Raw genomic sequence first — 13,513 nt, 5'->3', positions numbered from 1 at the left:
GGGTGGGGGGAAGACCCCAGGACATGTTATTGGGTTGACTTTGTAAAGATTGTTTTACTATAACTATGGTCATTTTTAAAGCTTTTGAGTACGTTCTGGAGAACATTTGTCAAAAGTAATTATCTGAGTTTGGTTGAAGGGCCTTGCTGGTATGTCTCTGGATTCTAGCAAAGGCTTTTAGATAATTGGCCCTATTGCCCGACAAGGTCCTTTTTAATTGTAATCTAGTTATTGGTATCGGGAGTGTCCAGGCCCTTTTACTCGATCTCTTAATTTTGTAGTGCTGTGTGTTATCATTTCTCCCTTTCTCTGTGGCTGTGTTAATCACTAAATCAGTCTCTGTGGATGAATGGGCAGGTGGTAGTCACTCTCTAATGAACTGTGTCTGGGAGAGAAAATTTAGTTCATGGGGAAGATGTGAGAAAAGTGTTAAGTAGATGCCAGATTGATGCTATCACTGAGTTTTTACTAGAGCATAGTACATTACTTATTGTTTGCTCAGCCATTAATTCAGAATTGCGTAAGGGTGTGCAAGGCTCCTGAAAATGCATTATTCAGGTTTCCTGGAGTGGCAATCAAGTATTATTATAGAGCTTCAGTGTCTGTATTTTAAATAAGTGAACAATGAGTTGACTTATAAATATTTTAAAATAATGATTCATGAATTAGCCCTATCTGCCTGCAGAGAATTATTTAATAAATAACATTATTCTCATGGAATTTAAGGCTAGTCATTTGTATTCAATCAGTGTATGTTACCATTCTTGAAAGTACTTACTGTGCTTTGTTATCTGTTCTAATCATATCTGCATTGATACATCTTGAAATTGGTAAGTTATAGTTTTTAGTTAAAAGTTGATTTTTTCTCTTGCAAAGTTCATTGATGGGAAAAGACACACTAGGAGTCATCAACACAAAAGAATTAATGATAGACCAGATGTCTCTATTTTAACCAGACATATTGAAGTGGTAGTTTTGGTAATTTTTCAATTTGGTTCAAGTTATTTTTCCCCTGGTAGTTGTACAAATGTGTGTATGTTCAAAATGTGACAGTGGAAATAAAATACTGAATAAAATAGTAAGTAATTGTACCATAAATATCTTTTTTCAGAAATATGTGATTTGTAAAAGTGGCTTGATCATTCTAAACTTATTTTGTGAAAAAAGAGATCCATTTGGATAATAGTGACTTTTTTTCATGTTTTCTTTATGATTATGTAAATGCATATATGGCCTTAAAGCTCTCTTCCAAACTTACACGATAAAATTTTTTACTTTTGTAATTGATAGTATTAATTTCTACTCAATGAGAAAGGAATACTTTTTTTCTTTTTTTAGCGTTTCTCTGATAGAAATACCGTCATTTCATATTTTACAATGCTTCTGTTGATTTTTGTTGTTGTTGTTAGGACTTTTGGCCTTTCATCCACCAAATGTTCAACTCGGTGTCTGATTCTAAAAGTAATGATTAAAGATGGATAGAAAACAAACAGCTTAGTATGTGGTTGTTGGAATATATGAACTAAAGAGAGAGTACCCAATTTAACATTAAGAATAAGCTTCCAGTTATTACAAAATATGAAATCTGCATATCTTAACCCTGCCCTGGAGTGTGTGTGTGTGTATATGTTTGTGTGTGTGTGTGTGTGTGTGTGTGTGTGTGGTTTTCTTGAAAGAAAGAACATCAGGGCAGAGGAAATGCAAAATTGATTTTTTGAACTGTGACCTAAAGCTTATGTTTAAATGTATCTTTGCATCCATTTTTAAAGAAAAGATATGTGGAAGAACAATTCTTTGTAGAGTCACTAAGAACTTCCAGTAAGCGGCAGAATTTTTGTTTTCTTTCTTTGTGAGAAAAGTATATAGTCTCCAAATCTGTAAACTCTTGAGTGGTAACTCCAGGGATTTTGTTTTAGTTATAGACACATATTCCTCATAAAAGTGTATAGTGTTTGCATGCAGAGGGCTTGCTCAGTTTATGAAAGAAGGAACGATAATAAAATTTTCATGTATTTTCAGAAATGCAATGATCATTAACAGGCTGCCATTTAAACACAGTAATGCCACTTTTTTTTTGCTCTCTGCCCTGCATCCCATAAACCCCATTGCTGTCAAGTCGATTCCGATTCCGGCTCATAGCGACCCTGCCCAGCATCAGTTGCAGAAATTTCAGCCTTTAGCCTCCTCCCCTCCCCCACGGCCTTCTGCAGTTGTGGTTGTTACTTTGCGCATTGCCACTTAATATGGAGTCTGCTCCCAAACCAGATGCATTTTCATCTGTTTTATCTGCTCTTCTAAGGTTGTGGAGTCTCAGAGGATCCCACAATCACATGGAAGTGTCTTCTGTCTTAATATTTGTAGACTACAATAAGAATAAAAATCAAAACCATAACTCATGTCGAGCTGGGGCTTTGACTTTAATCCTTTTGACTTTTATCTCAAGTCTTCAGTCTGTTACTATAAATACAGTTTAAACCATTGTGAAAGGATCTTCATGCTTCTTTGTAAAAAATGAGGATTTGACAGGACTTTTTTTTAGCGACACTAAGGGGTTTCTTTGTTACTGGCTTAACACAGACCATACTGTTATTTATATATTTATTCTAGGTTAATTCTTTTTTTTTTGACATGCGAAAATGTTGCTTTCAGAAGTGCTTTTTGATAGTTTCATCACTTTGTTCTATAGGGAATGCTGCTTTTAAGGTAATGGTTCATTGTATTAATTTGTTCCCTAAGTTCTCTTCTGTTTGTTTTATTCTTTACAATCTTTGTTTAGTCTCAGTAGCACCTGAAAATAAATCTTAACAATCTTCAATAGCTGTACGCTTGTTAACAGGGCTGATTTGCTTGTAGTTTAGATACATTCGCACAGATAATGAATATCAGTTTTGTTTTTTTTCTTGGTAGTTCAAGGTGACCTTTGAGGGGGGGATATATATTTTTTAAATGGCAAAGTTTCCTCTTTGTTGGGAGAAAACAGGCACAATTCTTTTATGCCACAGCGGGGTTACTGAAGGTTTTAAGTAAATCAAAATTTTGTAAATCATATTTATTAAAAATTAAGCAAGGGGAATTTATTAATTAAAGAAAATCTGTGAGTCTTCTGCACAGTAAAGAATCTTTTGCATAATGCATTACATTCTAAATAAACTGTTAGGATTTCATAAAATAAGGTTGAATGTTATTGGTAGCTATTAAAAGAGAAAACAATTCTTAATTGCTAATTTGCTGACTGCCTTGCCTTTTATCTTTCAAAATAAGTATAATTTTTAGAAATAAGTATAATTTTTCAGGAATGATGAGCATTTTTGGGTGGGGTTTGGTGCTTACTTTTGGCATTTTCTCATTGTGCTAGTGGTGATTGGACTGTAGGTTATGATCAGGATAATGCAGACTTGTGATTTGGGGGACGGCCCCAAACGTACACATGAGCATAATTGTGACAATGCTTATTGGCTCACAAGCCTGGCTAATATATTTGTGCAAATAGAGTTTTATTATCAAAACACTTAAATTTCAGTTGGAGAGATTCAGCTGTTTTCTGTGTTCTACACATAGCATCATGTCTTTATGTTTTCAAGATATAGAACCTAAATTGTTATTTTGCAATTTGAAAGAAAAGAGTGCGGCCATCTCTATGCCTGTTTAGAAAAAAGAAAAGAAAAAAAGTTTTAAGTTGAAAAAAATGCATTTGAAATGAGAAATTGTGAACTTAGACCTAATGTTTAGGTTGTAAATTTTTTCTACCCTGTTGACATGAAAGAGGATTTTAAGACTTGATTCTTCCTTAAGCTTTTCTCCTTTTCTTTGACAAATTCTTTGGTAGCAGATGATTTCTTGGATGTCAGAAATGGATGGTCTTCTTGGTGTACTGTGGCTTTTAGACTTGTGGAGTTATATCTGTAAATGAATTTCACCATAGAAAAGCTAACTCATAAAGTAATTGCATTTTATATTTAATAATTTAATAGTTTCAGCAATTCACTGAACCACATTGGAGATGTGAAATATGTTCCCTAAGTATACTGAGGGCTATTCCATATAAGGTTCGCATGTTGGGAGGATACAAAGATGTACCCATCCTCAAAGGAGTGTAGGGTTCATTAGACAAGAGAAGTAACACTGGAGGATGTCTGGACAAACACCATCTGTAGATGTCACATGAATGATCAAACAGGTGGTAGTTTACAGATTTACAGAAGGGAGAAGCTTCATGGTATGTGGTGATTGTGGAAGGCTTAATGGATTAGGCGAAATTTGGTTTGGCCTTGAAATACGAGTAAGATTAAACAGGTGACAAGAGGAGACCGTTCTAAGAAGAGTGAGCTGCATGGGTGAAGGTGTAATATCAGGCAAGAGGATGGGTTCAGGGTGGAATGAGCAGATGAGGAGAACTCTCAGGAGACACGGGGGAGTGGGCGGTACCGTGAAATTGAAAATTAGATTGTGACCAGATTGGGGAGGGATTTGAAAGTCATTTTAAGCCAGGTGGACCTTGGAACTTGTAGCGCGGGGATAATGGGATAGATGTTAGTGGTAAGGGAATTAAAAAACAAAAACTGACAAGACCAAATGAATAGCCCTTATAATGTATGTTTGTACAGTGATAGAGTGAGGCAACACCAGTGATCTGGGAGTGTCTCTGAATGCTTCCATTACTTGGTGCTAAAGGATCTAAAAGCAAAATTGATGTGAGAAACACTTTTTATTTTAAATAATACAACCTCATTCCACCCCATGTCCTTTACCAAATGAGGCTAAGTAAAAATCAGTAAATATATCTATTACATTTGTAGAAGACACATACAGAATGGGGCCCTGGTGGTGCAGTGGCTAAGAACTTGGCTGCTAACCAAAAGGTCAGCAGTTTGAATCCACCAGCAGCTCCTTGGAAACTATATGGGGCAGTTCTATTCTGTCCTATAGGGTAGCTATGAGTCAGAATTGACTAGATGGCGATTTTTTTTTTTTTAAATATACAGAACAGTCCATTTGTTCCCTGTAATACTCCCTTGAGATCAGCAGGTCAGCTATGATTATCTCAGTAACTCTGCCTCCAGTATGGTTTAATGACTCAGCCAATATCATCAACTTACCTTTAAGGAGCAGGCCTGGGACTTAGCCTGATTCCACAGGATCATTTCTTTATGCTGTGCTTCCCTTCTGATTTATTTTTTCTAAAACAAGAAGGGCATTTTAACCGATGTATATTTAACTGATTTATTGCAGTGGAGCATAGCAAGGATCTGAGCCTGTAACACACGTCCCCGGCCTTTCAGATTGCCTACTTTTCCTTTTTTTTTAAGTAAAAAATTCTGCGTGAAATTATTTTTATTAAGACATTGTTTTTAATGTCTAATTTTTCCCCAAAGGTTGTATACCATATCAGATCCCATCTCCTTCCTGATAGGGCCGGGAGGAGGGCATCCCTATAGAACCACTTTCAGCTATTTGCCTGCACTGAGTGACTTGATTGTTCTGCTTTTGTCCCTGCACAGTTGGTAGCTGCTGAAATCTAACCCTGACTGAAACTTTCCATGAAGAGCCCTTGGAGAACAAATAGAAACATTCTATGATTAGCCACATTGTTTTCATTATTAAACAGATCTACATAAAGAGGTAGCAATTAACAACTTTATCAGCTTGAATTTAGACATCTACCTCTCCTCTTCCCTCAATATTCCCACTTGAAGTGGTAACAATTAACTGTTGCTCGTTTTAATGTCACCAGCTGGCAACACTAAATTGGGAATAGGCACTTCTCTGCGTTGATTGACATATAGCCCTCTGACCCATTCTTCTGTCGGTTTAAGGCAAATTCATGCCCTGCGGTTAGAGCCAAAGGGCTTGTCAGAACACGGACTTTAATAGCCTGAAATATATAACTTAAATGACACCCAAGACCTTAGCTTTGGTAGAACTTTTAGAACCTGAGGAATTCTCCGAGGCAGTGGAATTTATACTTAGTGGACAAGCTTAGAAATTGTAAAAATTTTCTAAGTATATAGACGAGTAATTTATGGCACAATTAGTTACTATGGGCTTATTTTGCATCTTAGTGTAAATTAGTCCAGGATAAACTAGAAGATGATTCTGGAGAAAATATTTTCCCAGTGACAGTTCAAATAATTCCAAACTTGGAATTCATTTTTGGCAAGTGTTTCATTCTTCTTTAGTCATGCAACAGTTGATTTCTGAATATATTATCTGTGTCTTAAAATAAAGAAGGGAATAGGGTGGACTCTCGTCACCTTATTCAGGAGACAGGCAACATTTCCAAGATTTTATTAACTGTAATGTATTACCAGAATCCACCGCCATCGAGCTGATTCCGACTCTTAGTGATCCTATAGGATATAGTAGGACTGACAGCTCCACAGGGTTTCCAAGGCTGTAATCTTTATGGAAGCAGACTGCGACATCTTTCTCCTGTGGAGTGGCTGGTGGGTTTGAACTGCCAACCTTTCAGTTAGCAGCCGAGTGCTTAACCACTGTGCCGCCAGGTTTTCCTATAATGTATTACCCATTTAAAAAAAAAAATGCTGTCGAGGTGATTCCGACTCATAGTGACCCTACAAAACAAAGTAGAACTGCCCCCACAGGGCTTCCAAGGAGCAGCTGGTGAATTTGAATAATGTATTAGAACCTGCTTAACATTTTCAAGGAATTAGAAATTGAAACTGGGTCTTTGGGCTTGTTTTCCTCCCAGTCATAGAGAAGACATGATGTGATGAGGCTGTTGTTTATTTGTCTTTTAAGTTTTTTTTTTTTAATGCCAAAAATAAATGAATGCATATGTGATCTGTACATATACCAAAACCTTGTTGACGTGATCACCGAACTAAGTAGAGGAGGTATCTCAGTGCCTGGGTCATTAGCACATTTTATGGCTCTCCAGTTTTTCCCTCCCCATTCACACAACAGCTATCTCTTATGTTTAAAAGTATTTATAAGAAAATCCCTTTCCTTTAAAAACTGTGCTATAATATCATCCAAACCTTGCAATCAGAAGTTTTCTTAGTGTTGTTCCTAAATCCTTTCTGTTTAATTCTAGAAATCCCATTATATATGTAGTTATATATATACATAGTTATATGTGTGTAGTTTATATATATAGTTATATATATAGTTTGAATCCACCAGCTGCTCCTTGGAAACCCTATGGGGCAGTTCTACTCTGTCCTGTCGGGTCGCTATGAGTTGCAATGGACTCGACGGCAACAGGTTAACGGGTTTATGTATGTATATAAATCAAGCTTCTTTGATACTCTCCTTGTTCTCTTCCAATCACTCTTTTGACGTTTTCCAGCTCACTTGAGGGTCCTCTTCTCCTTTCACTTGTCTCTTTAGTGTTGATTGGCATAGTGGTTAAGAGCTACAGCTGCCAACCAGAAGGTCGGCAGTTCAAATCCACCAGCCACTCCTTGGAAACCCTATGGGGCGGTTCTGCTCCGTCTGATAGGGTCGCTATGAGTCAGAATCGACTTAATGGCAACGGGTTTCTTTACTGTTGATATTGGTCGGGATTCTGTCCGCTCTCTTCCATTTTATTCTCACTGTACCCCCTCTCCTTGGGCAATTTCACCCATCCCAATGGCAATTCTTCCATGATGAGGACTTCATTCTGATCTTTCCCCCAAATTTCAGACTTACATTAGAATTCTTATTGTTTCTCTCTATGTACTGTAGATATTTCAAATGAAATTATCCAGTCCAGTTAGACCTTCATGGGAAACCTCCCACTAATGAGTCATGCATTGGGCACATCAAGAAGAATGTGATAGCATTCCTGCCTGGGAGGGACTTATCTATGTATACTTAAATGCATGGTGTGTATGGAGAGTGGTCAGTTCTATCTCCCAAATATAGCTTAAACATAGTCCCCTTTCTTTTTATTCACTGCAGTTTATCTACTTCTTATCTTCCAACTAGTTTTGTCTCTAATATCTTTTCCAACTTTTGCTTACTGATGTTATCTTTCTAAAAACAGATCTGATCTTATTCAGGCATTTCTCTGCTTAAAAACTTGGTGAGCACCTTTATTTTTTTATGTAATGTAATTCCATTTTTATTTTTTAATTACATAATTTTCAAAATTATGTAATTAAAATAATGGAAGAGTATATAATTATAATAAAAATAGCTAACATTTAGTGCAAAATGCTTTACATCAGGAGCCACCAAAAGTTTTCTCTACTCTCTAAAACCTTAGCCACCGGCTGGAGTTCTGAGATCTCAGTCTGTGTTTGCTTTTATTTGTTGTCCTCTTTGCCGTTTTGCTTTGCCCTCTGTGATTACCTTTAAGCTAAAGTCCAACTAGCCATGGGACCCACTGACCCATTGCCATCAAGGTCATAGTGACCCTGTAGGACAGAGTGGAACTGCCCCACGGGGTTTCCAAGGCTATAAATCTTTACGGAATCAGACTGCCATATCTTTCTCGCAGAGCAGCTGGGGGGATTCGAATCACTGACCTTTTAGTTAGCAGCTGCATGCTTAACCACTGCACCACCAGGGCTCCTTGGTCATGGGAAGCCTTTTAAAATATAGGCAGTACTTTTTTTTTTTTTTAAAGTGGTATATGATTGTTTTCCCTGACAATGTGCGGAATTTATCATGTTCTGCCCATTGTGAACCACACCAACCCTCCCATCTTGTAGCTATTTTTTACACTCTTAGATTTATTTTATATTCTCTTTAAACACAAAAACTAATTACTATTAACAGTAGATAATTACATTTATCAACATATTTTATCAACTATATTTAACTATTTCTTGTATAACACTCCCCCTTTTTTCTAAATTACCTTCAACTTTTTTTTGAGTGACAGTCTCTGGAATAAACACTTTTAGTCATTGTATGTCTAAGATCGTTTTGTTTTTTCTTCACCTTTTAAAAAATCCTTTTAATAAAGCTTTTTATTTTGAGATAATTATGGTTTCACATGCAGTTATAAGATTTAAAAAAGAATAAAAATTTTAAAAGTCAACATAGCCACATCCTCCTCCCCCACCCCACTCCTTCCTAACCTTATAAATTAAATCTGAGTACAGTCAAGGTTGTGCTTACAGAAGGGATCAAAAATAGTCCTTAGGAAACATTATCCCCCAAACATGTGGACTGCAATTCAAAAAGAGGTATCTTCACAAAACTCAGCAAAAAAAGAGAGAGAGAAACTTAGTAGGAAAAAACTGAGAGATCCTATGTTGCTCTCACCTTTGAATCATAATTGGAATTAAAATTTAGCTGGTTATAAAAGTCTAGGTTGACAGTTTTTTACCCTTAATATTTTAGAATTATTTCTTCATCACGTTCATGCAATGTGATATGAAATCGGCTGTGAGTTTAGTTGTTCTTTTGGAGGTACAGGTTTCCCCCGCTGTCCGAAAGTGGAGTGTTCCTATGAAACCTTTCAATAGTGAAAATGGCAGAAAGCAAAGAAGCAATTGCCATTAATTTATATGGGAAAAACTTTTGAGTGTTCCCAGACCCCAAAAGATAACCTACCATGTCATACCAAATGACACATAAACCTAAAATAACACTAAAATATAGTAAAAGCTGAGATGCTGAGTGTCGTTCCCAGGAAGGAACTTGGCAATGCCACTCGTACTGCTTAGGGTGTGCACTGCCTCTTTAATGGCTCGCTGCAAAACAGATGATGAACACTATTTCTGTAAAAGCGAAAATCTTCTTCGGATGTCTTTTGGTTAGGGAAAACAGGTACTAATGTAGGTCATTCGTAAAAATGAAGTTGTGTAAAGCAAACTTTTGAGAAGCGAGAGATACCTGTAATATCCTTTTTGTATCTGACAGTTGTTCCGTGTTCTCTTTGTCCTTGAAGTTCTGCAGTTTTAAGATTGTAACTTAAATGTTTGTGAGTGGATTTGGATGTATTTATTCTACTTTGAATTCAGTATACTTAATTGTTGCCTTTTTTAATACTCTGAAAATATTAATCATGTTTGGTACAGAACTTACTTATTGCATTGTATCCTCACCAGACCATGAATTCTTTGAAGTCTTCTAAGAGTACCCTCAGCATCTAGTACATCTAGCATATCAAATTTATGGGTTGGAATGATTTAAGAGTCATGGGGAAGAGACTCCTCTGATACTAAACAGGATGCAGAGATGAATGTGTAGACTTCATCAGTCAGGATTCTGGGTTGCAAGTAACAGATAATAACTCTGGTGAACTTAAGTAGAAACTGAATTTTTTGGAGGTTATAAAGTAATTCATACATTCATCAGGAAGTCTGTGGAGTCCCAGACTTGGAAAATAGGTATCAATGTAGACTGAACAGGAAAAATACACAGACAAGGTCATGGTAGAATAGTTGGGATATTACTGTGGGCAACACAGTCACCACTAATGGTCACCACTGTGGCTGACTCAGTGCTGACATAGGATGCTACCATTGCTGCCAGTGGTTTGTATCTGCTCTGTCTCTCAAATTCGTAGGCAGAAGCATCTCATTGGCAGATGCTATGTCCCAAATCTCCACCTTAGCTGCTAGGGAGTGATGGGAAGGTGAATATGGCTCCTTCAATTGTAGTAGAAACATCTGCGTTTGCATTTTTCATAGCGATACTAAATTCAACAAGACTTCCCACTTCCTTCTCCCAGCAATTCTGCTCCCTCTTTCATTTCTCAGTGAAAACTGCCACCATCCTCACAATTGTTCAACATTCTCGTCATCATAATGCCTTCTTCTGCTTTCCCGCTCCTATTCAGTAAATCACTGAGTTCTGCCAGTTTTATCTGCTTATCTTCAGATCTTCAAATCCTTTATTATTCAATCCTACGCTTGTATCTATTTCAACTATCATATATCTTATTCAGGTAGTATAGGAATTGAGACACAGTATAGATCAATGATGGACCTAAAAGTGAGATAAATTTGTGTTTGAGTCCCAATTCTGCCACTTACTATGTGTTTGAGCTTGGACAAGTTATTAACATCTCCCAGTCTTTGTATGTCTAATAAGAGAATAATAGTAGTATCTACCTTGGAGGGTGATTGGAATAGTTAAATAAGATAATGAGTAGTGTCTGTCATTATAAGATGCCAGTTAATGATCTTTCCCCAAATTTCAGACTTATATTAACAATTCTTGTTTGTTAATGTAAGTCTGAAACAATTCTGGTAGTTTCCATCTTCTTGTCAAGTTGCTGCCGCAGCTTTGTAACTGGTCTTGCTGACTCTAGACCCGCCTTCACACAGTCATTCTCCTTATTGCATCCATAACCACTTATTTAAAGATCGATGGTTATGGTGCCCTTTGGCATCCATCTTAGTCCCAGCAGGAAACCGAAGGCATGTTTTTAAAGGAGTGATTGAAGAAAGGGCAAAGTAAAAAGAGAACAAGGGATAATGAGGCATTTCAGGGATAGCAACAGCAGGAAGCTGTTACCTCCCATAGACTCGATGGCCAGGAAGGGCAGGGAATGGTCACTGCAGTGGTATGGGCTGAGATTGTAGGGGAACGCTGCCTGACAGAAACTGTGGCCCTAAGTAGTGGAACACAGTCACTGCTAGCCCTTATCCTTGCTGTGGGGGACCCATAGAAATCAGTACTCTGACTCCTCTTTGCTTCCATTCTCTCATCTCCAGTTGGTGCCTCCTCTAGGCTGAACCCATTCAGAAGCCAGAGGACAGGGGAACTCCATTGAGGAAATTCATAGACTCAGCTTCCTGGGGCACAGAGCTGGGTGGAGAAGGGTAGAGAGTGAATCTGGAAGAGCTAATGGAGACTAACCAGAATATTTCTTTTTTTGAGACCTTGTAATGGCTTCCCATTACTCTAAGAGTACATTCCCTATTTGTTTCAATATCTTTAAATATATCTCCTGCCTACTTCTCTTGTCTCATTGTCTGATTTTCCTGCCGCTAATATTCTGAACTCCAGTCCCATTAAAGTACTATTAGATCTTCGATTTGAATTGATCACCTTGTCCCATATTTTGTCTGGACTTTGTGCATGCTATTCCTTCTGTTGGTGAAATCCTCTCTCCCCACCCTTAGCTTTCTTTTTATCTGGTGAATTCCTAGGCCATCTTCAGATTTCAGCTTTCTTTGTGAAGCTTTTGGATGCTCCCAAAGCACTTTGGGACTTTGTTGTGATAGTATATTATAATTTGTTGTTCACTTTCTTGTTTACTATTATTTCCCCAGTGCTTAATGCACTGCCTCACATTAAGTTGGTGCTGATTATAGTTGAGTTAAATAAATGAGTTCAAGATAATTTCTCAGGGAGATGTTAGAACCAAGCTTTTAAAACTTTTCAACAGATGTGTAGAAATGGTGAGCAGCTTCTCCCTAAAATGTATGTCCTCTTGATTAATTTCCGTATCATTGCTAAATTGTACGATTCTGAGAACGGATCACATTTTCCAAGAATGAATTAGCTAAATGGATTTTGAAAGTATGTCTGCTTTCAGCCCACTTGTGGTACCTTTTATTTCTTTGGGATAATAATTTAATAGGATAATAACATATCATAACTAATAATACTGGAAAAAGGTCTGTTCCTACTATTAATATGTTGGTTCCCATGTGAATGAAATAAGATATGTAACTTGACCTTTGGGAAATTAAAAAAAAAAAAAAGAGGTCTTTAGGGCCCGAATGAAATTCTTTGTAAATTTCAAGTTACGCAGTGTAGTAGAAATTCAGCAACCTAAAAGTAATCTTTTTATGTGTTGAATTTTTATGAGGTACACTGATCTATCAGATCTTCTGAAGAATTATCTAGTAAATTGATTTACAACACAGATTGGAAATGTTTGCAGAGTAAATAATATCCCCTTATACATGTAAGTAAAATATTCATAAGCTTGATGTCATAGCTTCCCTCTCTTGAGAGAGCAGGGATCTGATATAATGATAGGATAGTATCAATTATAGAAATGCTACTATTACTGGAGTACAGTACTACCTTTATCACTAGTGAATAGTAATGGCTAATAAAAGCTAACACTTAATGGGTACTTATATGCTTAACACTACACTAAACTTGTTATATGCATTATAACAATTAATCCTGAGAGCAAACCTAGGAAACATATTTTAATATTATCCTCATTTTTCAAATGCAGAAATTGAGATTTAGAGAGTCTCTTAGCTGAGTTTCTTTCAGTTGCAAGTGACAAATTTAACTCAAACCAATTTACGCAAAAAGATTCACGTAACTGAGAAATCCAAGGGCTGACCACGGTTGCTGAATGTATGCAGGGACTTATAAAATGTCATCAAGATATTTGCTTTCTCTCCATCTTTTGTTTTTGATGTTTTTCCTTGACTTCATATTGCAGGTAGGATTCTAACCAAGTCTTGGCAAGGTGGTCAGTGGCATCACAGACGTTCATCCTTCAAGCTTAGCTGCTCTTTATGCTTAAAGAGACTCTCTCAAAAAAAAAAAAAAAAAAAAGTCAGTCTCAGGGAAGACATCCCAACTCCATTTGGTCCTCTTGGCTGCTATGCCCGTCCATGCACAATGGTTCAGG

The sequence above is a fragment of the Trichechus manatus genome, unplaced genomic scaffold (assembly GCF_000243295.1).
Source record: "Trichechus manatus latirostris isolate Lorelei unplaced genomic scaffold, TriManLat1.0 scaffold00175, whole genome shotgun sequence".
NCBI lineage: Eukaryota > Metazoa > Chordata > Mammalia > Sirenia > Trichechidae > Trichechus > Trichechus manatus.
The sequence above is the reverse complement of the archived record's forward strand: the minus strand, read 5'-3'. Positions refer to the sequence as shown.